General features: G+C 40.7%; 1 protein-coding gene across 1 annotated transcript in view; it reads right to left on the minus strand.

Moving 5' to 3' along the window:
• Positions 1 to 23253, minus strand: part of CDK17 (cyclin dependent kinase 17) — a 169539-nt gene that overhangs the window by 88314 nt on the left and 57972 nt on the right. The gene's annotated exons all lie outside the window — the stretch shown is intronic.

A 23253-nucleotide genomic window follows, 5' to 3' on the forward strand; every position in this document is an offset into this window, starting at 1 on the left:
CTCCATGGCCACTGCAGCTCCAGTGGGCACAGATGGAGGAGAGGTGCATTATCCCTCAGCTGGGGGGATGTTCAGGTTCACTTGCCCCCTGCACTCCTCAGCCACATTGAGGACTGCTGCAAACTGCACTTTCCCCTGACTCCCTGACAAAGGGAAACAGCCAGCAATGTTCCTGTGCAAATGGAGGGAGAGGGAAGCTTCAGCCCCCTCCCCGCTTCCCCTAAAGGGTGGTTTGGGGTGGGAGGCTCAGGGCTGGTGACTGTCTCTCTTTTCGGTATGGTTTTATGAGAAGCTGTGCTATTTCAGGCACATCCCGTTTTCCTGGCACAACCCCAAACCCTACAAGAGGAAGCTGTGTACCAAATTTGGTGGTTCTCGCTCTTACTATTTAAGAGAAGTTTCTGAATTGACAGATGGACAGACAGACCGAGACATTCACAAATAAACATTCTCTCAAATATATAGTAGAAATAATGCACCAAATTAAAACTGAAGACAGCTAATCTAAATAGAGCAGCTGCACAAATGAACAGCTTACAGGGAACACTGTTCACAAAGTGTAGAGCAGGGGTGGGCAAAGGGCCCTCTGAGGGCTGGATCCGACTGACCAAGCCAGTGGATCCGGCCTGCGGCTACCCTGCTGCTCCTCCAACCCCAGGCCAATCAGGGCCTGGGGGCAGAGGAGCACGAGAAGTCTCCTCACCCCTTCTAGAGTGTAGGGTGGCTAGACACACATACCGGGTGTGTCTCTCTAGCCACTGCACATCCCTGGAAGGATGGGGACAAGACGTGAGACACATTATGCGCTTCTCCCCTCCAGAAGAACACGGCAACTAGCGATAAACACTGGCTGTTTTAAAACTGCCGGCGTGTCCCTCTAGCCACCGCGCACTTTTGCAGGGGCAAGGAGACTTCGCGTGCTCCTCTGCCCCCAGGCTCTGATTGGCCTGGGGACAGGGAGAGCGTCTTAGGTCTCCTTCTTCTACGCGCCTAGAGGGAACGCCAGCTGTTTGAAAACAGCTAGTGTTCTCTCTAGTGAGTGGGGAGGGGGAAGATTTCTCGCACTCCCCCACCCCAGGCCAATCAAGATGTGGGGGAAGCACAAGAAGTCTCCTGGCCCTACCCCTTCCTTCAAAGGCCCTGACCCTTCTGGATGGCTCGGGCCACTTCAGAAATGACTGAATTGCTCCCCTTTTAAAAATTATTGCCCACCCCATGGTGTAGAGCTTGAATCAGGAAGTAGGAAGGAATAAGCCTTCACTAGGGTGCCCATTGGAAGAATTTTCTGCACTTATTCTTGGATGACAACACTGCGGACACCTCTAATTAAAAAAAAACCTAGAGGAGTACAGTTGTTAAATATTAGACATTTATCACTGCTGCAACAATACAAAATATTAGGATATCTGAAAGGATAGAGGTCAGACTAGCCAATCATTTAGTCAGTATATATTAGGAGTGGGCAAGATGTGGCCAGCCAAGCCACCTCTCAGGGATACTTACTACAGAGCAGCTCATGTTGCTTTAAAAAGTTGGCTGCTAATTGCTCTGGACACTAGGGAGAGAGGGGGAAGCTTCTCATGCTGCCTCCGCCCTCTAGCAAAATCCCTCAGTTCCCACTGGCTAGTTTCCAGCCACTAGGAACTACAAAATTTTGCTCACAGCAAGGGCAGTGTGAAGCCTCCTCCCTTCTTCACTCCACCTTCCCCTTAATGGAGCAGAGCCAGATGGAGCAGCAAGCCCGGCAGACATTCATGGAGCCTGTTTCATGTTCCTGCAGGCTGGGAGCCGCTTAGGTAAGCACCTCCCAGCCATAGCCTACCTCTGGCACCCCATCATCTTTCTCTCCCCAATTTCCTGTCCCAGGCCACCACCTCCTTCTGCCCCAGGTCACAATCCAAACCTTCTGTATCCCCTCTCCCCTCCTCCTCCAGGTCACTACTCCCTTCCAGACCCTGCACCCTCTCCTATATCTCTCCCCCAGGCCAGTATACTCTCCTGCACCTATACCCCCTCCTGGATTCTACACCCCAAGTCCCTGCCCCAGATCATAACCCCTTCCTGCACCCAAACTCCCTCTCAGATCCCACATCCTCTCCTGCATCCCAGTCTTCTCCCTTCTGCACCCTCCCTGCTGTCCCAGACCCTGTACACCCACCATCGAACTGCAGCCTTTGATCACTTACCAAAATCTTGGCATGCCCCCCATTAAAAAGGATTGGCCACCCCAACATATATTATCCCCTCTTCTTGCTCTAGAGCACAGGAACCATAATCATAATCCTGTAATTATTGGAATGCTACTAGTCATAAAAGCAAAAATTAAGAAGTAATCCTGCAGATGAGTAAACTTCACCAGTTGCACCAAAACAATGTAAACAAATAGACATCATTAAAGTAGATTGGGTGAAGTGTGAGGGGGACTGTTCTTTGCTCACCTCTTCCTTCCATGGGAATTCAAATTTTAAAATTAAAAATGGGCCACACTTTCTTAGACCATCTGCATTGCTGGCAATCCAAGCAGAACAAAGACAAAGGTGGGGGTGAACACCTGCTAAAAGTCGGAGATACCGACATTCCTTAGCTGATTGCTCATTGCTGCCTACCTGAATAGAAAACATCTATTAATCTTGGAGAGGAGGAAATGAGGATTCAGAGAAAAATTTAAAAAATATGATCCCAGCACAGCCACTATATATAAACATAGATCTCAATTCTGCAATAATTTGAGTAGTCACAAGAACAAATACATCCAGTCTAAAATAAAGGTGAATATTGGCTGCTAAATAACATTTATCATTTTCCCTAATTAAAAAAGGTAAGGACTTCTCTCTTCAGGAATAAAGCAGATCTGATTTAAAGAAAAAACTAAGTTACTATACAGTTAATAATTTGCAATGACTAGCTATGACTAGATGCAATAAGACTGCTGATGCTTCTCCCTGGAGCCCTTACCAACTGGAAAAGGAATCTGCACTGTCATTTTACTTTTTGAGCTTTAAACATAGAGCATAATATTTATGATTGTTCCATTTTTTAAAATGCAAGGAATATATTAAATCAATACTGAACAAATTGTCTTCAACCTAACTATTCTACAGTGAAATGGCAGATATTAAACACACACACATGAATGTAACTAATGGGAATCCTAATTTTTGTAGACAGACAGGATGAGGACACAAAAATCTGATAAGATACAGCAAAACTGGCAGAGACATATTTGTTCTATCCATATGCCAATGTGAACTGTAGCAAGCAACACTAGATTAAAGAGACTGCAGCTTTTTATGAATTTCTGCAATCTGCTGCTATATACGAGACTCCTTTGATATTTTGCTCAGAATTAAAACACTACTGCTTCCCGAGAAATCTCAACTTACATTACTGAACCTTAACTTTAAATACACATTGGCTATAAGACTATAAATATTTTTCTATTAAAAATGTACTTTCCATCATCATCAACATTAATACATAAGAGTTAAAGGTTCACACATAACATCAGAGTTCAGCAGATCTAGTTCCAGACATTTCCCTGTCCTAGCATTGTTTAGCCATAATTGCTGGAGCATATCACTGAAAACAAACTATTTCATGTTAGATTTTAACTTATCCGTATGACCCAGACAAGTAATACTAAGCCCTCCATGTTTCAGGTTCCCCATTCCCATATAGTTGAAGCTATCTGCCTACTTAAAAGCAAAAAATGCAGGATGTTTGAGGCACAAGGAGGCACTGTGACGTCAGGATGAAAATCTGGGAGCACAATAATATGGAACGAGGGCAGGGGGCCCTGTAGGCCGCATACAGCCCCAGGGTTGCCTGGATCTTGCCCCCAAGGCTTAGGGCCTCCCCAGCATAGCGGAGCCTGCACTGGCACTCCAGGCCCCTGCCACCTCTCCGCAGCCCCTGGCCCCTGACTGATTTTTCTATGAGTTAGCAGCCCCTGACCCCAAAGGGTCCCTACTCCTGGTACAGAGCTTTGAGAGCAGGGTCAAGAAACTTAAATTTTGTATCATGTGTGAAGCCAATAGTGGTATTTGCTTGTAAATAGCAAGGGAAGTGGTCCACACAACTGGGAACAGAAAAGGCAATGGTCATGAGATAATGTCTCAAATTCTGATTAGGGATATAAGCAACTAGTCGACAATCCAATAAGTATATGCTTATCAGATAGTCAATTTGACTACAGTCTTTTAGTGAATATGACCTGCACCCAAATATACCCCACACCCGAATATACTCCGCGGTTTTTGCTTTTTGAATATAAAAAATCTTGTATACCTGCACACGAGTATAACCCACGGGGTATACAAGTCTGTGCCGGGGGTATATTTATGGTGCACAGCTGGATGAGCACTCCCCCTGCCCCTTCCTATGGCTTCGGAGGAACCGGGTGGTGAGCTGGTATGTAAAAAAAATTTTGTATACCCCGCACCCAAGTATACCCCACGGGGGAAGGGGTTGCGGGGTTTGTAAAAATGAATGTAACCCGCGGGTTATTGGCTAAATTACGGTAGTTGCTTCTTCCCTCCTCCCGCCCTGGTTGCCTCTATCAGAGAAAGGCAGCAAGGGGGGGGGAGCAGGAGCTGGTGCAGGGGGAAGCCAGCTTAAAAGCTCTTGCTACATTTCAAAAGCAGAAACACCATGGCAGAAGGGGGTGAGTGGGGGACTCAGGCAGTCCCCCGCTGGTCCCATGCTCCCTGCTTTTGAAATGTACAAGAGCCCTGGAGGTGAATGCTTGGCTGCAGAGATGGTATCGCCAGGAGGGCGTTGGCTTCTTTGACCACGGGATGCTATTCCAGGAAGGACTGCTAGGCAGAGACAGCGTTCACCTTTTGAGGAGGAGGAAGACCCTATTTGGACACAGACTGGCTAACCTAGTGAGGGGGGCTTTAAACTAGGTTCGACGGGGACAGGTGAGCAAAGCCCACAGGTAAATGGAGAACATGGAGACCTAGAAGATGGGTCAGAAATGGGAGGGAGCGTGGGCTATCATGGCAGAGAGAGAGGAGGGTTAGGGCAAAACTGGGAGGCAAGATCAAATGAGTATCTTAGATGCCTATATACAAATGGGTAATAATCAGGAAGAACTGGAAGTGCTAATAAATAAATACAACTTGACATTGTTGGCATCACAGAAACTTGGTGGGATAATACACATGATTGGACTGTTGGTATGGAAAAGTACAGCTTGCTCAGGAAGGATAGACAGAAAAAAGGGAGGAGGTGTTGCCTTATATATTAAAAATGTACATACTTGGACTGAGGTAGAGTTGGACATAAGAGATGGAAGTGTTGAGAGTCTCTGGGTTAGGCTAAAAGGGGTAAAAAGCAAGGGTGATGTCATGGTAGGAGTCTACTACAGGCCACCTATCCAGGCGGAAGGGGTGGATGAGGCTTTTTTTAAACAAACAAAAATCATCCAAATCCCAAGATTTGGTGGTGATGGGGGACTCCAAGTATCCAGATATATGTTGGGAAAATAATACAGCGGGGCACAGACTATCCAATAAGTTCTTGGACTACACTGATGACAACTTTTTATTTCAGAAGGTTGAAAAAGCTACCCGGGGGGAAGCTGTTCTAGATTTGATTTTAACAAATAGGGAGGAACAGGTTGAGAATTTGAAAGTGGAAGGCAGCTTGGGTGAAAGTGATCATGAAATCATAGAGTTCACAATTCTAAGCAAGGATAGAAGGGAGAACAGCAAAATAGAGACAATGGATTTCAGGAAGGCAGATTTTGGTAAGCTCAGAGAGCTGATTGGTAAGGTCCCATGGGAATCGAGACTGAGGGGAAAAACAACTGAGGAGAGTTGGCAGTTTTTCAAAGGGACATTGTTAAGGGCCCAAAAGAAAGCTATTCCGCTGCGTAGGAAAGATAGTAAATATGGCAAAAGACCGCCTTGGTTTAACCACGATATCTTGCATGATCTAAAAATAAAAAAGGAGTCATATAAAAAATGGAAACTAGGACAAATTACAATGGATGAATATAGGCAAACAACACAGGAATGCAGGGGCAAGATTAGAAAGGCAAAGGCACAAAATGAGCTCAAACTAGCTACAGGAATAAAGGGAAACAAGAAGGCTTTTTATAAATACATTAGAAGCAAGAGGAAGACCAATGACAAGGTAGGCCCACTGCACAGTAAGGCGGGAGAAACAGTAAAAGGAAACTTGAAAATGGCAGAGATGCTTAATGACTTCTTTGTTTTGGTCTTCACCGAGAAGTCTGATGTAGGAATGCCTAACATAGTGAAAGCTAGTGGGAAGGGGTAGGTTTAAAAGATAAAATAAAAAAAGAACAAATTAAAAATCACTTAGAAAAGTTAGATGCCTGCAAGTCACCAGGGCCTGATGAAATGCATCCTAGAATACTCAAGGAGCTAATAGAGGAGGTATCGGAGCCTCTAGCTATCATCTTTGGAAAATCATGGGAGACAGGAGAGATTCCAGAAGATTGGAAAAGGCCAAATATAGTGCCCATCTATAAAAAGGGAAATAAGAACAACCCAGGAAACTACAGACCAGTTAGTTCAACTTCTGTGCCAGGCAAGATAATGGAGCAAGTAATTAAGGAAATCATCTGCAAACCCTTGGAAGGTGGCAAGGTGATAGGGAACAGCCAGCATGGATTTGTAAAGAACAAATCATGTCAAACCAATCTGATAGCTTCCTTTGATAGGATAACAAGTCTTGTGGATAAGGGAGAAGCGGTGGATGTGGCATACGTAGACTTTCATAAGGTATTTGATACGGTCTCGCATAATATTCTTATCAATAAACTTCACAAATACAACTTAGATGGGGCTACTATAAGGAGGGTGCATAACTGGCTGGATAACCGTACTCAGAGAGTAGTTATTACTGATTCTCAATCCTGCTGGAAAGGTATAACAAGCGGGGTTCCGGTATAACAAGCAGGGATCTGTTTTGGGACCGGCTCTGTTCAATATCTTCATCAACGATTTAGATATTGGCATAGAAAGTACACTTATTAAGTTTGCAGATGATACCAAGCTGGGAGGGGTGCAACTGCTTTGGAGGATAGGGTCATAACTCAAAATGATCTGGACAAATTGGAGAAATGGTCTGAGGTAAACAGGAGGAAGTTTAATAAAGACAAATGTAAAGTGCTCCACTTACGAAGGAACAATCATTTTCACACATACAGAATGGGAAGCGACTGTCTAGAAAGGAGTATGGCAGAAAGGGATATAGGGGTTATAGTGGACCACAAGCTAAATATGAGTCAACAGTGTGATGCTGTTGCAAAAAAAGCAAACATAATTCTGGGATGCATTAACAGGTGTGCTGTGAGCAAGACATGAGAAGTCATTCTTCCACTCTACTCTGCGCTGGTTAGGCCTCAATTGGAGTATTGTATCCAGTTCTGGGCACCACATTTCAAGAAAGACGTGGAGAAATTGGAGAGGGTCCAGAAAAGAGCAACAAGAATGATAAAAGGTCTAGAAAACATGACCTATGAAGAAAGACTGAAAGAATTGGGTTTGTTTAGTTTGGAAAAGAGAAGATTGAGGGGGGACATAGTTGCAGTTATCAGGTATCTAAAAGGGTGTCATAAGGAGGAGGGAGAAAACTTGTACATCTTGGCCTCTGAGGATAGAACAGGAAGCAATGGGCTTAAACTGCAGCAAGGGAGGTTTAGAGGTTGGACATTAGGAAAAAGTTCCTAACTGTCAGGGTAGTCAAACACTGGGATAAATTGCCCAGGGAGGTTGTGGAATCTCCATTTCTGGAGATATTTAAGAGTAGGTTAGATAAATGTCTATCAGGGATGATCTAGACAGTACTTGGTTCTGCCATGAGGGCAGGGGACTGGACTCGATGACTTCTCGAGGTCCCTTCCAGTTCCAGTATTCTAGGATTCTATGAGGCTCTTGCTACATTTCAAAGGTGGAGGTGTCTTTATCAACTAATCAAATACTGCATCGACCATTCAATTAGTTGATTAATGTAAATTTAACATCCTTAATTCTGGTCCACAGTTTTGCAAACTTCCTGACTAATTCACTTTATCATTTCTTTTTCTGATGTAATCTAAAAAATAAATTAAGATTACTAGATCAATCAAAAGTACCAAACATTTTAAATTTTGCAAACAGTTCTAACCACACTAAAAAGGAATTATAATTCAGTTTCTTCACATCCATTCTGATTTAATTAGCACTGATGTTACACTCCCATCTCTGTATCCTATCTTTTTTCCCATTCTATCTTTCTTTTTTTATCTTCAGTCTCTGAGGAAGTGAGTGGTATTGGTATAATCCAATATCTTAACAAATTTGTTAGTTTTTCATGTGCCACTGGACTCCTTATTGTTTCAATTTAGTCTGTTAGAACTAGTAATTTGGATAAATTATTTGTTTCCAAATAATGGCATTAAGAGATATGGAACTGCCTAAAGTATCCCAAATCAGATTACTTCTAAACCAGGGCCAGGACACTGTCCCATTACAAATCCAGAGGGGAAAAAAAAGCAGTTTTTCATGTCATTTACATTTATTGATAATTAATACCTAATCTAGGGGACGTGAATGGTTAAGAGTGAAACTTACTGGTTAACAGGAGAGGTTTACCGGTTCCAGTTAACTGGTAGGGGCTGGAGCAGCTCCCCACCTGCTGCAGGCATGGAGCTGTTCCAGCTCTGCGGGGTCCACTGCAGGCAGGGGCAGCTCTGACTTGCTGGCCAGTGAAGCCCCTGTTGGGGCAGGGCAGGTCTGGCCCCGGACCTCCTTACCACAGGCAGGGTCTGTTACAACCCGCCGACTGGGGCAGCCTGTGGCTGCGGTGAGTGGGCGGATGGTCAGCTCCAGCCCAGCCGTGGAACATCCGCCCCCCTTTAACTGGTTAACTGGTTAAACATGTTTAACCAGTTAACCAATTAAATGGGATTTTACACCCCTACCTCAATCTATCCAAAACACAAAACAAAATGTTATCAACCAGATAAACCTTAAATATCAGAAATAGAACTGTTTATTATTTATACCAAAGAGATAAGATGTTGCCATCCAAATCTAATATTATCTAAGATTATTTAAAATAGAGATATTTTAATGACAAGTATGTCTATGTTTTTAACATATATTACTTCCTATCTATGGTACCTTCTTATTCAACATCTGTTCTTCTATGATTATTCCAATTCACACTTGCTTACTTCATTAATAAAAATACATACTTACAGAATTTTAATCCACCCAAAACACAGCAATGGGGCATGAGCTGAATTCATTTTCTTCTCATGTATGATTAACAGGATTGTTTACTATGTTCCAAATAATTTTGGCTGCATGGCCAAAGCAAATTAATTACATCTATGTAACTGGGGTTCTACTGTGACCTACAAAACCTTTATTATTATTTTTTTAGCTCACGTCTCAAAACCTATTTTGAGCTTGCAGGGATAGCAATGAGGAAAAAAAGTTTTTTGATTATAAAAGCAAGCTCATTAGATTTGCAGAATCAGTCAAATGTTTACTGCAATATTAACAAGTAGACACCTTCTTTACTATCACATTTAAAGGCCCGAAACAGAACAATGGGAAGATTTTATATTCAGTGAAAAATATTAGTTTTGTGAAAAAAATAAGGCTGATTTAACCACTACTTCATTTGGATGTAATTTTACCTTTGGTCCATATATTTAATCGTTTTGGCAAAAGAGCCAAAACTTGCAATCTATATTCAAATAAGATTCCTATTATTTTTCCCCAGGGATTCAGATGAGATTTTTGCCTAAGTAGTCACTGCAATTTAGCCCTAAAAGTTTCAAAGTTAAAATCTTTTAATATTTAAATGTAAGTAATAAAGAAGTCTAACAATGCCAAAATGGACATTATATTTTTCTACCTATATTATATACTGTACCAGAGAGAAATTTCACATTAAACAGGAAAGGTTTTTCCAACAGCATACTTGATTATCCATTGAAAAGTATAGTACAAATCAAGTTAAACTGAAACAGAGATCATGACCAACAAGAAGAATTAAGCTAAGGGTCATCTTGATAGAAAAAACCCACAAGATTATCTGAAAACAGAATATAAAGTATCAGCCAACTACATATTTCCAGTTTCTAGTATTAGGGATATGAAACATAGTAAACAGAAATTATTAAGAGTTTGGCAGCTCAACAGTATGGATAAGTAGGGTTAAAATCTTCAGTTGGCTGAAGGAACAATTTTATTTGCTGAAGAATACCAGTTTCACTAGCAATTTGCTAGATGATTTTAGAATACCCCAAGATGCTTCACAAACATGCAAATGTTGGATCAAATATATATTGTGTCAAGAGCTTTCCTGGGCAAAACCCACTTCCTTAGGAAGTGGGTTTTGCCCAGGAAAGCTCATGATACTGTATTATAAAGGTCTGTTGCTGTTATGAAACAGAGCTCTGGAGATTTCAGGTATCGAGACTCATTCAAGTTGATTTTGAGATGAGTCTTCTTCCATATTCACCTCTTGTGCTAGGTAAAGGATTACTGGGCTGGATATGATTTGGATGTAACACAGCTATAGTTTTCTTGCCTCATGAACAAGAGCTGGGAATGCACTTCTCTCCCTGCTTCTTGAAACACTATATGACTGTAAGTGCTGTGTGTAAGCATATGTGCTCCACGGATAGGCAAAAGGTCTCAAGAGCCCAGCACAATACACTGAGCTGCTATATGCTGATATGGAGTACAGGCCCCCAGGTGTACCAAAGGCCATGTACTTGAGGGTCTTAGCAATGAATATCCTAGTCCAGATTGGAGGTATCTGTAGCAACTGTGATAGTAAGGAAGATGGAAGAAAAGAGTACCCCCAAAGGACATCGTCAATGTTCTCCAATCGAGTGGTAGGAGCACTCGAGGATGGATAGTCAGTCTCTTTTTCAGGCTGTGTGTAGTGACTCAGTTGGAAGGACTTAGCACAGTCTGTATTCTTACTCTGAACGAAAGGGGTTATAACTTGTAACCGGAGGAAAACTCTTTGGTAGGATTCAAAGGACTGTTCACGGGCCAAAGCAGTGAGGGGGATGATCACTGGAAAGCTTGTTAGCATGCTTGGAAATTCTTTTATTGTTTTAATGTTTTCTCTGAAATACTTTTATGTCCTCCTTTAGAAAGCTATGTGGTAACTTAATTGTGGCTATTACACAGTTTACCATCTTTGAAGAAAAAAGTAAAGCAGGACTATTCAGGGAGTTTGAGTTTTTTGGGAAATTCGTACGTGTAGACATATTGCTCTGCAGCCTGGAAATACCCTGGTCAGGAGGGAGAGAATGAGTTTGTCCACCCAATAGACAATGGCTGGGGAGTGGAAACCTATGAAAAGATGCCCTTACTGAACAATAGAGGGGGAAACACAGTGCAGTTGTCCTAAATTTTGACAGACTTGCACTGTCTGTTCCCTGAAGTGGTCAGGCTGTCCCAAATCTTGAAAAAAAAGTCTCTTTTTGGAAGAAAGGACTTGACCTGAGTGGAGTTCAGGACTGCTCGAAAAAAGTGACCCTCACTTCAATCTGCACAAAATTTCTCTCAGGTTATCAACAGTCCCAGTTACCAGAGGAGGCTACACACAGAATCATAGAAATATAGGGCTAAAAGGGACCATATGGTCATCCAGTCCATTCCCTGAATTGAGGCAGGACCAAACATACCTAGACCATCTCTGACAGGTGTTTAATTTCTTAAAAACATCTAAGAACAAGGATTCCACATCATCCTTAAGTAACACGTTCCATTAATTAGCAAGTTTTTCCAAGTAACTAGCCTAAATTTCCCTTGTTGCAGATTAAGCTCATCATTTCTTACCCCAGCGTTTCTCAAAGTGTGGGTTGCGACCCGCCCCCATCTTACAGGGGGGTCGTAGCTGCCAGCTTCCCCAGGGTCCTTCGTACCACATGCTGCGGGAGGGAGTGTCAGCCCCGGAGGAGGAGCGCAGCACTAGCGGCTTCCCTGCAGCACAGTGACTGCTGGAGGGATGAGTCAAGCGCGAGTGGGGCTTTTTTTTTTTTTTTGCTCAATAACTTCCTTTGGCTCTCCCACTTTTTTTTTCTTTTTGCTTAACAACTTTGGTGAGGGGGGAGTGTCACACAAATTCAATGAGCATTTTAGGAGGTCACGGTATCAAAAAGTTTGAGAACCCCTGTCTTACCCTACTTTCTGTGGCTATGGAGAACAACTGATCACTGCACTCCTTATAACAACCCTTAATGTATTTGAAGATTTATCAGACCCCACCCCTTCAGTCATCTTTTCTTAAGACTAAACATGTCCAGATTTTTCCTGAAGGATCACATTCTCTCAACCTTTTATCATGTTTGTTGCTCTCTTCTAGACTCTCTCCAATTTACCACATCCTTTGTAAAGCATGGCATCTTGAACTGGGCACAGTAGTCCACCCGAGGCCTCACCAATACTGAGCACATCTGGACAATCATCTCCTGTGTCTTACATCTGACCCTCCTTTTAATAAACCACAGAATATTTGCCTTTTTCATAACAGTATCACATTGTTGACTCTTTCAATTTATGATCCATAAAACTGCCCAATCCTTTTCAGCAGTACTGCCACTTACCCAGTTATTCTCCAATTTGTTATTGTGCATTTGATTTTTCCTTCATAATGATAGTATTTTGTACTCATCTTTATTGAATTTAATCTTGTTCTTTAATTTATGAAAAAAATATTGACTGGCGCCAGACCACAATTTGCAATAGTCTACTGAAGAGTGATGCTGTTGAGAGCTGGCCTTCAAGAGCCAGATTTCCAGACATAGGTGGAGTAATACTCTTTATCATCTGAAGTGAGCAGCACTTGGTGAAGACTTGTGAGGCTGCGGTTAAGCCAAAACAAAAGGTTCTAAGTTGGTAGTGTTTTGTACTCACACAGAACTTCAAGTACCCAAGCTATGTCTACACTGCGGGTTTTTTGCGGAAGAGGATATGCAAATGGAGTGCTCATTTGCATATCTTCCTATTCTTTTTGCGGAAGAGGTCTTGCCACTAAAAAGCCCCATGTAGATGTGGCCATTTGTCAGAAAAAAAACCCTTTTTCACAAGATCCTTTTAACCTCAATTTTTGAGGAATAAGGGATATCTTGAGAAAAAGGGAGTTTTCCCAACAAGTGGCCACGTCTACACAGGGCATTTAAGCGGCAAAACTTCTTCCGCAAAAAGAATCGGAAGAAGCTATGCAAATGAGCACACCATTTGCATATCCTCTTCCGCAAAAAACCCGCAGTGTAGACATAGCCTCAGTGTGTATTATCCCTCATCTCCCTTGTCACCCACTCCCAGATTCTGTCAAACAGGATAGGGACAGCACATAGCCACTGATAGACCTATCTTTCATGAGTTTATCTAGCTCTTTTTTTAACGGTTAAAATCCTGGCCCTCAGAGCATCCTCTGGCCAAGCGTTCCACAGGCTGATTATGCACTGTGTGAAGAAGTACTACTTCCTTCTGTTTGTTTTAAACCTGCTACCTATTAATTTCATTTGGTGACCCCCTAGTTTTTACATTATAGGAACAAGTAAATAACTTTTCCTTATTCACTTTCTCCTCACCAGTCATGATTTTATAGACATTCCTACCCCTTAGTCTCCTCTATTTTCTAAACTGAAAAGACCCAGTCTTTTTAAATTCCATTCATATGGCAGACATTCCAAATAATTTTTGTTGGCCTTTTCTCAACTTTTTCCAATGCCAATATATCTCTTTTGAGATAAGGCAACCACATCTGTACATAGTATTTGAGATGGGGGTGTACCATGGATTTATACAGAAGCAACGAGATATTGTCTGTCTTATTTTCTATCCCTTTTTTAAAAAATCTATTTTGATTTTTTGCTGCTGTACACTGAGTTGATGTTTTTAGAGAACTATCCACAATGTCTCCAAGATCTCTCTCAAATGGTAATAGCTAATTTAGTCCCCATCACTGTGTACATACAGTTGGGATTATGTCTTCCAATATGCATTATTCTGCATTTATCAACATTAACATTCATCTGTCATTTTGTTGCTCAGTCACCTTGTTTTGTGAGATTCTTTTGAATCTCTTCACAATCTGCTTTGGTCTTAACCATCTTGAGCAGCTGAGTATCATTTTCAAATTTTTTTACCTTACTGTTTACCCCCTTCTCCAGATAATTTATGAATATGTTGAATAGGATTGGTTCCAGTATGGACCTCTGAGGGACACCACTAATTACCTCTCTCTATTCTGAGAACTGACCATTTATTCCTACCCTTTGTTTCCTATCTTTTCACCCAGGGCTACTCAACATGCGGCCCGTGAGTCGCATGTGGCCCACAGCCCATTGGTTTGCAGCCCCAGGGGCCACAATGATACTCGCAGCACATTCTGAGGGCTGTAACTTAAATGTGGTTGTAGATTTATGCAAATAGCTTCTTTCACACTGATGAGCATGAATACAAAGATTAAGGCAAGACTACACAACATGCACGCCCCATTTAAGTCAGTTCTCCTGCAGTTTGTATTTACACAGGACTCAACACGTGACCCGCAGGTGGGAGCCAAAACAAAAAAGTAGTCAATATAATGGTCTTCTGTTAATATGTGTTTTAGTAGTTAAATTCCTGGACTGTCACTGCTCATTAAAAGTGCTGTCATATGGGTGGAAATCAGGTAAATATTGCATTTTATTAATATCAGGAGAACTGACTTAAATGGGGCGTGCATGTTGGGTAGTCTTGCCTTAATCTTTGTATTCATGCCCATCAGTATGAAAGAAGCTATTTGCATATATCTACAACCACATTTAAGTTACAGCCCTCGGCATGTGCTGCGAGTATCACTGTGGCCCCTGGGGCTTCCAAAGTTGAGTAGCCCCGTTTTAATCAGTTATCAATCTATGAGAGGACCTTCCCTCTTATCCCGTGTCAGCTCATTTTGCTTAAGAGCCTATGATAAGGGGTCTTGTTAAAAGGCTTTTTTGAAATCTAAGTACACTCTATCCACTGGATCCCCCCTGTCCACATGTTTGTTGAACCCCTCAAAGAACTCTAGTAGATTAGTAAGGCATGATATCCCTTTACAGAAACTATGTTGATTTTTCCCCAATAAATTATGTTCATCTATGTGTCTGACAACTCTATTCTTTACTATCGTTTCAAGTGTATGCTCTACAGAGCACAGATGGAACAGAACATAGACGAGAACAGGCCCTTGTGTTGAACTTACAACCTAGAGTAACACACCAAACATTCCCACATATACTATAATTATTTAAATATACTTGTGCAATAGTAAAAACTAAGGATGGATTAAAAGAGGCTGCATCATAGAAGTGTTTCATCCTATACATCTCTATTAAGAGCATAAAAGATACATCAAAAGGTAATAACTAAACAAATCTCTTCAACAATAATGCAGACTGTGTTTAGAGAAGGTATTTGAAAGAAAATGGAAGCACATTATATCAAATCAAAGCAACTGACAGGAGAGTTTTTTAAAAGTAGGTATCATCAAAATTAAATTCTACCTGTGTACAACAGAAAGCAGCTCAGACTACATCTTTGCTACCAGTATTTAACTGTGATCCAGCAACAAAGCACTGTTTTAATCAAACACCATTCTACAAAACGTACTGAAATGTGGTAAGACAAGACATTTTGAAAAAAGAGTATGTTAAACATTAGACATCTCCAAAATATAGATAAGAGATACAGATTTAAGCAAACTAGTCATTTGATAGGTGTTTCTTAGGGAAATTTGACAATGATAAATTGTCTTCTTCATTTAATGAGCAAAGCTACAACTAAGTGAAAAGTTTTGTCTGATTACAAGATAATTGTTTATGAATGTTCCAAAGATATTGTTAAAAGAGTTCTCAATAGGGCTGTCTATATTAAACAGGTTCAACTAAAATTTTCTTTTAATTTAATATTCTGAAGATCTCGTTGAATTAACCAACATCTTTATACTAATTTTATTTATTACAATAATTGAAATGTTTCAAAATCAACAAATCAACCTGTCCAATGCAATACTTATTGTTACAGGTAATATTTAGGGGGCTTTATTTTTGTTTGCTAGCTTTTTGGTAGTATAACATAAGAATCAAAGGAAGTATTATGAAGGAAGCCATTTAAATTTATACTAAACATTGAATGAGATTATAGTAGAATTAATTTTTTCAAAAATTTACTGAATATATTCATTATGGAATTTCTCTTTAAAAACAGAGGCAAATATAACTTAACTGCTGACTCAAATTTATTTGGCTACATTTCTATATGGCTGTAAACATGTGTCATTTCCTTTGGAAAAAATAGCACTACAGCTCCGAATGCTCAGTCACATATTAATGCAAAATTGGCTGCTTTCCCGTATACAAACTATCAATCTTTTCATTTGCAAAACAGTCACATACTGTAAGATAGTAAGCAGACAGTGCTTCGAATGATATTAATACACAGAGATAACCTACACTGTATTAAAAATATACTGTTGAAACTATATGGGGGAATAGGGACAGGAAACCTGAACGGTTCACGGTATTAGAAAAAGTTTAACTTAATTTATTCTAAAAGTACATACAACTGTTATCAATGCATTCAGGTTGAACTTATTTTATGTATCACAACGGCGTGCATTTTAGAAGAGTTTACAAAGCTACAGGTAATTTCATGATTACAGAAGATAATCTTTCATCAAAAAATAATATCTATGTCTGACATGCTTTCAGTGCAACCTAAATGTCATAGACAAGTCATGAGAATTCAAACAAATCCATATGCACCTCAGGATAAGAACTGAGGCTAGCCAAGAAGTGATCATTTCGTGAAAAAAATGTTCACACACAGGCAATTTTCCCATTTTTTCCACCTATGTGTAGAATAAATGTAGCTCTGTGTACACCAAGGCATATATGAGTGTGCACCACTAGTAGAAACACACTTTGCTGGCTTTGGGAGCTCTGCTAATCAGCTGAGCAGTATTTGAATCTCTCCTGTGCAGGCACCCACGCACTCAGCTTACAGGGAACACTGCCCACAGGTTATACAGTGGTTTTGTCTTTCATCATTTTTCCATGAGATTTAACTAGAGAGCATAGTAATTGTCTCTTTCACCCAGATAGTGGTTATCATCCTTAAAGGATGGTATGCAGAGCCATCTCTAGGCATATGCAAAATATATGAATGCACAGGGCATACGAAAATTTTAGGCACCAAATTTTCAAGTGCTCCTAAACAGCCATCTATGTTAGTATGCCTGAGGACAGACCTGGCCACCTCTGCTGGTTCTCTTCAGCCCCTCCTCACAGATGCTCTCTTCTATTTACGGCAGGGCTTCTCCCGGTCCCTATATGCTTTTCTCAGCCAGCTAATGAGGGTTCTCCGCTGCCAGAATGAGGAGCCCCCAGCCTCTACAGCTCCACTCTAGGGAAGCCCCTGAGCTCCAGCAGAAGCTGCATGGGGGCAGTGGGCACAAGGGAAGCAGTTTGGGGAAGAAGCCCCAGGTCTCCAGCAGAATCTGGATGGGGCCTCATTTGCGCAGGGCCCCCCCATAATTTGTAAGAATAACCTTGGCTGCATGACAACTTCAAAAGACAATCCTGGGAACTTAAAATTCATGGTTTGTTAGACCTCAAAAAGCATAGACTTTGTCTACACTAGCACTTTTTTTTGGAAAAACTTCGGTTGGCCAGGGGTGTGGAAAATATATCGCTCTGACACGAGTTTCACCAACATAAACACTGGAATGGACAATGCTAAGTCGGCAGGAAATGTTCTTCCACCAGCATAGTTACTGCCACTCACTGAGGGTGATTTAATTATGGCAGCAAGAGAGCTCTCTCTTGCCAACGTTGAGAGGCTACACATAGGAGACCTTACAGTGGTTCAGCTGCCCTGATACAGCTGTGCTATTGTAAAATCCCTACCACAGACACATTGGGATTATGGTTCATTTCAACAATCTGCAATGCAATACTAACCCTCTCCTTTGTCTTATGACTATACATGTGTTAACTGCTCATTTCACCTTGAATGGTCTCTTGAAACATGTTAAATCTTTTATTAGGCTGTGATGCTATGAAGACTTGACTGCACTTAGAGTATTGCAAGCTGCACCAGTAGTGAAAACAGTACCTACCGCAATGGGAGAGCATCTTCTCTCAGCGTACGTATTACACCTCCCCGGGTGGCAGTAGTTATTGGGATAGATGAAGCCCACACATCAACATTACACTGAGGGATAGTTCGGTATAACACCATCACTTAGGAATGTGGATTTTCCACACTCCTAAGCAATATGTAGTTATACTGACCAATACGTATATACCTACATATATACTGTTATGGCCGTTATATGTAGTTATACTGACCCTAACCATAACCCTGGCCCACCAGGTAGTGTAGATCAAGCTTGAATACTTTCCCCAGCTCTGAAGTGCTTAAAAGCTTGGCTCTCTTACTAAGAGCAGTTGATTTAATAAGATATTACCTCACTCCCCATCCCCCATCTGTTTAGTATGCTGGGATCAACATAACTACAACAAACCCTGAAAATATTTTAAGTCTCATCAAGCAAGACTGGAATTGGAATTCAGTGGAAAAGCAATTTAAAATCCCACCTGATGAGTGGGATATGTTATGGGGTAAATTTGAGAGCTTTTCTACATGAACATTTAGTTTGCACCAAAATGGCATGAGAATCTACCCCTCTCTAGCCTGCTGGGCACTGTCTGGGTGCACCCTGTGGATATGCAACAGCAATTCCTTGTGTATTATGATCTACCCTCTACTCCGCACCATTTCAAAGTGGACGATCAAAATGCACCAAAGAACAGTTAGAGTCACCACCCAGTTTACCTCAAATTAAATGCTCATGGTAGACAAGACTTGAATCAGCACAGACTAGGGATGTTAAATATCAAGCAATTGACTAATCGAATAGTTGATGCATTTTGCATCGACTAGTCGATAAGGTGCCTCCCGCCTTTGAAGCGTGGCAACAGCCCTGCTGAATCCAGACTCTATGCGGTGCTGCTGTTTGAAACACTGCAGGCAGCTTGAGGGACCCCCCAGTTGGCCCCAGGCTGCATACAGCGTTTCAAAGTGGCAGCATCATGTGGAGTCTGGGGTCTAGCCCCAGGCTCCACTGCCGCTTTCAAGTACCCCCTCCTCTTCCCCCCTTGCTGGAGGGGAAAGGGACTAGTCGACCAGCCTGTCGACTCTCTGATCAGCATTTGCTTATCAGATAAGTCAACTAGTCCTTCACATCCCTAGCACAGACTGATGATCTGAAATTGGGGGCTCCCTGTGCACATATTACATCATATTACATCCCGCCTCTCCCCCTCTCTGCCTCTACTATAGAGGCAGCAAGGGGGGATGCATGTAGACATTAGGATTAACTCATGAGCCCAAACTTATCGATTAATCGTGTAAACAATTACATGCTAACATCCCTATTCCTGCCAGGTATAGTTCCAGGCTTCTAATCTTTGCCTTCACTGTACTATTACCAGCTGTGACAAAGACAACTGACTGCTTTCTCCTCAGAGACAGTTAACAGTGTAATTATTATAGTTTCACAGTAACACACAGCACTTCCTATGCACGCTTACTCTATGCTTAATATAAAAATCATTACAGAGAAAACTCTGAAAACAATAAAAGAATGTACATGCATGCTAATCACTTTATCAGATATAACTTCACCTAATCTGGATACTGGCAGGAGCAGTTCTTCAATCCTCCACCCAGGGGAGATTCCCTGTGGTTATAAGTTCAACACAACTTCAGCACAGAAAAAGCCTTCAGTTATATGACACCTGGGAGACCCTGGCTAAACAGTCTTAAGAGGAGTGGGGTCTTCTGAGATGGGGCAGGTTGTGAAGCATGTCAAAGTTCATCAATTATTTCCTATTTGCCTTCTGCTAGTAGCGTTAGCCTTCAAGCCAAAAGCTTCTTGTAAATTTTTACTCTCTGAACATGGTAAGGGCAGTGGAGGATGGCAAAGGGTCATACAGAATTCAAACAGTGACAAAATGTCAGCTAAAGTCAATGAAGAAGATAAATGGCAGCAGCGGAAAAATAGCGGTCAGTAAATAAATGTCAGTCAGATAAATAACGTAAAATGGGTAGATTGTAAAAACAGTAAAATAATGGCAATTAGTGTCAATCAATGGCAATAAAACAGGGCATCAGTAGTTAGTAAACAGTAACTGAAAGGCAATAAACATCTTTACAATTTATTAGTAGGAACACTTAAAACCAGCAACAGGACACAGATAAGATTATGATGACTAATTGTAGACAGAGATTAGTGATAATGTAGATGGGCTACAGAACATGTGAACAGAAAGCAGTTACAAAGGAGAGTGATGGTACTTCTGGGTTTATTTTTACAGGCCACTGCCCAAAGCAAAAGGAAGCCAGCCATTCTGGGGTTGTACGGTGGGATAGAGAAGGAGACAGCTTGGACCTAATGACTTTAAGTTGCTCTAACAGAAGCCAGACAAAAATGGTTTTCCTGATTGTAAACAACAGTTCTTCCCAGGTAGCTGGGTACTTTTATTAGCCACTTCTGGAAGGGAGATTAAGGCAGCATTGCTGGGCTCATATAATGTATGTAGCAGTCACTGGGGAACAGTGCCCCAAACAGAGGACACTCATTCAATTCAGGCACGACAGATCTAGGGCTCTCCGATTTCCTCAGCAGTCAAGAAATGAAATTCTATTCGCTTGTTGTCTGCAAAATTATTTATTTTGAATTAGTAATGCTGTCTTTCTTATATTACTAGAACTTGCTCCTTATACCATCTCATTCTGCCTAGAGCTAAAAGGGATCTCAATACCTTCCATCTGGGGTAGTGAAGAAACAGACTGATATAGCCAGGCGGATATCCAGAAGTCACCTACTACAGGATAGACCCAACAAAGAAAGCAACAGAACTGGCAATGATCTACAACCCCCAGCTAAAACCTCTCCAACATATCATCAAGAATCTACAACCTATCCTAGATGATGATCCTTCACTCTCCTAAACCTTGGGAGGCAGACTAGTCCTCACTTACAGACAGCTCTAGAAAAACATTCACCAACACCACAAAACCTGAAAAACATTCACCAACAACTACACACCCCAAAATTCAAACACTAACCCAAGAACCAATCCCTGCAACAAACCCCATTACCAACTCTGTTCACATCATCACAGAACCTAATCACACTGATCATACCATTGGGGCTCATTCACCTGCACAGCTACTAAAGTGATATATGCCATCATGTGCCAGCAATGCCCCTCTGCTATCTAAACTGGACAAAACAGACTGTCCCTATGAAACAGAATAAATGAACACAAATCAGACATTAAGAATGGCAACATACAAAAACCAGTGAGAGAACATTTTAACCTCCCTGGACACACAGTTAGGACACATAGTTACAGAATTGAAAGTTGCCATTCTCAAGAGAAAAAAAAACCCTTCAAAAACAGATTGAAACCGTGAAACTGCTGAGCTGGAATTCATACGCAAATTTAACACCATTAGAATGGGCCTGAATAGGGACTGGGAATGGTTCTCTCATTACAATAAGTAATTTTCCACTTTTGATTTTCTCACTTCCTTATACATATCCACCCTGAATGAATTAGCTCTGGTGTACCCATTCCTATCTCTTTGTACTATTTCTTTTTCTTTCACTTCATGCATCTGAGGAAGTGAGTTGCAACTCACAAAAGCTTATTTCACAATTCAATTGCTAGTCTTTAAGGTGCTACTGGACACCTTGTTGTTTCCATTACAAAGTAATTACCATTCTGAATCATAATTTATTTCAAAGTTTGATGTTTGCTAATGTTGTCAGTGAGTGAGATACTGGTAGGAAATTAAGACCTGGTTTGCTAAAATTTTACAAGGATATTATTTTGAATATTCTTTTTCACAATCTAAGAGAATAGATATTTAACATATCAGTTATATTATCCAGGAGAGGAAACAAAGGTCCTCTACAAAAATCTAGTAGACAAACCCTACCCATATTATCTGAAGGACACCAGATAAATTTCTTTTAAAATAATGGGGAATAATAAATTAGTCTTTATTGCACTCATTCTAACTACGTGACCAATTTGGAATAATCTTTATTATTGCATTTAAGAGAAACGAAATACAACTATTGAATTTTAAAATGCAAGGTACAGTTCCATTTAACAAACCCTTCAGTCTCAAAACTTTGTGTGTGCATTGACCTTATTTGCTTATGTTTGTCACTGTAAATCATAATAGATATTTGTTTTCATGAATTGTGACCAATTATATTTTATTCACAAATTAAATGTCTAAAAACCAAATATTCTTTCATATCAATATGCCTCACAAAGATTTGAGAAAACAAGAAAAAAAAGCAACCTGGTCTAGAATGCTTGAATCGTTGGAGTGAAATTCTGGTGCTAATGAAGTCAATGAGGATTTTGTGATTGATTTCAATAGACATGCTCTCTCCAACTCTCCTACTAATTCTCTGCAAGATTATGAGCAAGTCACTTAAAATCTTGATGCCTTATCTGCTGCACCTGTATACAGGTCAATATCTAACACCTACCTTACTAAATCTCTCAAGGTCCTTAATTTGAGTGTTACAATAATGTAAAATATTATTATGGACATACACATTTAATCCTGAAAATAATGTAAAGTAATGGTAGAATTAAAAATCAATGATGGTAAGATGCATATACCATTACATATGACAAAATAATTAAAATGCTTAGCCAATGACTGGTGGAATCTTTGAGTTCTCAATTAATAGGAAGTAGGCATATTTTTCAGTTAGAAGGAACACAACCGTTCTGTGTCTGTTTTTATTTTTGACTTCTTTCCCTGCTAAAATTGTCAATAGTTGGCTGCAGTGAAGTTATTCTGTTCTAGTTCTATAGTGAAAGGAGGAAATTTTTTTTTAAATAAAAATAAATCTAGATATACGAAAGAGAAATATACTTTCTTTCAAATGCAAAGGAGCATATAATGTATCTGCTCAACTGAATTTCACATCATCCTTTCCCCCATGTTCACCTATTACAAAGTTAGATAATTATAAGAAATATTGGACTTACTACTCCAAGAACATTTCAGAGAAAATTTGAAAATGGATTCTTTCCATAGATCAAGAATGGAAAAATACTTCTTCAAGAAATTTAGGATCAAGTTATTCTTCTAATCTCTGTAGTTATGCCTCGTGCTACTTATT

This window comes from Pelodiscus sinensis, chromosome 1 (genome assembly GCF_049634645.1).
Source record: "Pelodiscus sinensis isolate JC-2024 chromosome 1, ASM4963464v1, whole genome shotgun sequence".
NCBI classification, from domain to species: domain Eukaryota; kingdom Metazoa; phylum Chordata; order Testudines; family Trionychidae; genus Pelodiscus; species Pelodiscus sinensis.